Source organism: Asparagus officinalis, chromosome 7 (assembly GCF_001876935.1).
Source record: "Asparagus officinalis chromosome 7, Aspof.V1, whole genome shotgun sequence".
NCBI classification, from domain to species: domain Eukaryota; kingdom Viridiplantae; phylum Streptophyta; class Magnoliopsida; order Asparagales; family Asparagaceae; genus Asparagus; species Asparagus officinalis.
Window position 1 is genome coordinate 139,175,470 of NC_033800.1, and position 2,198 is coordinate 139,177,667.

Genomic DNA, 2,198 nt, shown 5'->3' on the forward strand with positions numbered 1-2,198 from the left:
GCGGCTGCAGCTGATTACTTCGTCGGCCAGACAGCCTGCAATCAGTACACCGCCAAGGTTTATGTTCTTCCTTCGCTCTATGCTTTGAATCTCTACGCTGTGAGCTAATTATTTTTAGTGATTTCAATGACATTTTCATTTACTTTGGAATGTTTGTATTATACGACAATGAATACTATGAGAAATAATTTATGCTCTGTATTACTTATAGTTTAGAACTCAAAAAACCCTTAGTAAAAGACAATGAATACTATGAGTCTACTTGATACTTTGTTGAAAACTAGCACTTTACTTCTCTGTCAATATCTGTCCATATTAGGTTATATCATAAACAGTTAGTAACTCAATAATTCCTTCCTTGCAATCTATTGAAAATACAAACCATGCTTAGCGTCCTGCAAGATGGTCAAAATTATTTCTCATAGTATCATATTTAATATTCCAGGACCTCCAGGCAACTCTTGAGTTTTTTCATGATCCATGTTTCACATAACCATACCATCTCCGCTGATTGATTTTACTATATTGCTGTTTCAATTGGCACGATCCAGTTTTTCCAATTAGGCTTGATCTTGTGCACTTCCACCTCTACACTCTGTTTTTTTATAAACAAAATCCTAAAATGTAGAAAATTCAGAAATACTAACAAAAACAAGAAAAGATACAAAAAGGATATTCTAACGCAAACTGTGAAGGGATATCATTGTTTAACAAGGGAAACTTGACGTACAAAGTTGCGTAAGGCATCCAGGGACATTTTGCTTATTTTAACCAACACGATGCTTTATCACGGAAACACAAAACTGAAGCTCTATTCTTTACTCAGATGACATGGGTACTTCAATGATACAATACCTGCATGCTCCGAATGCAGTCATCAAAACAGTCGAATTGATTTCTATCGTTCTGAAAGAACTCAAAATTTGATAGAAGATATATTACGGTCGCAGCTCCCTCTCACTCACGCAAAGTTTTCGAGTTTGATTTCTGGATTTATTTTTGCAGGTTTATTCGAAATATTAGCTTATGGGGGTGAAAAGAGTATTTATAATATATATTATTAATTTTAAAAGATACATGCGGAATGCAGATAAATGTTGATCTACCTAATATCAGGTTCAAACTTGAGAAACTAAAACAATCATCTGTAATCAAGAACCATAACCAAATCTAATGTCTAACATATATTAAAGAGATACGTTATTTCAATATTAGTCCCTCAAATCTTCAATATATTTCATTATGTAAGAATTTAATTTACTATTGATAACACTTGAAAATTGCTTCAGAAAAAGGACTACTTCAAATTTAAAATAATCTACCTTCAAAACTTGTAGCATATGCATACGTGAATAAATGATTGAAGTCACTTAACATATCACCAGATGATGAAAGCATAGTACTGAGAGTTATCTTGCAAAAATTGCATTTAAATACTTACCATGAGATTCGGAGCCTGGTACTAAACCAAAGACACCATCATATTGTTGGATTTAATCTAATAATTCTATTTGTGGGCACATATGATTAATAAATGTGTATTGCTATCTTTCAGGATAACCCACTAAAGTGATCAATTAAGTTGGGTTAATGGGTATTTAAATAGAATCATGGGGTTATATGTGCAGACACCAGGTTGTAATTGTGATTTATTGAGGGGCTAAATTACAAAAGTACAACATCTATAAATAAGGGGTTATGGTCCCTAATCTAGGGTTACTACATTCTCTAATTCTCTTCACCCCCATCTAAGAGAGAAATTCGGTTGGAAGATGTACATAGATAAAGATCTTTGTAAATGTACATAAAAATTGCTCCTTTTTATTTTTTTTAACTGATCAGGCCTTTGGCTCACCATTTTTTTTATGTTGGGAACTAATTTATTATTTAGTGCAATTGAGTGAGCGAGACACCAATAAGTAGAGAAATATTTTATTCTCCTCATGTTATTATTTTTCATATAATTCACAGAATATTTTTTATAGATGAATCATATATAATTTGTTCTTGTTCAGTTCATCCAATTCTCAAGTAAGTTTACAGGATATCGGATTGTATACTTAGATATGATTGTTATTTCTTTTGTTTATGATTTTTTTTGGTACTTGATTATTTATCAATTAATTCTTTCTTGTATTGTGAGACTTACATGAAGTTTCTGTCAAGGTGCCCGACGCTTGACAAAGATTGGGGCTTGC

At 32.3% G+C, this 2,198-nt stretch overlaps 1 pseudogene; it reads right to left on the reverse strand.

The window, feature by feature from the left end:
* The window catches only part of LOC109849434, a 4,155-nt pseudogene continuing 2,026 nt past the window's right edge, over positions 70-2,198 (reverse strand).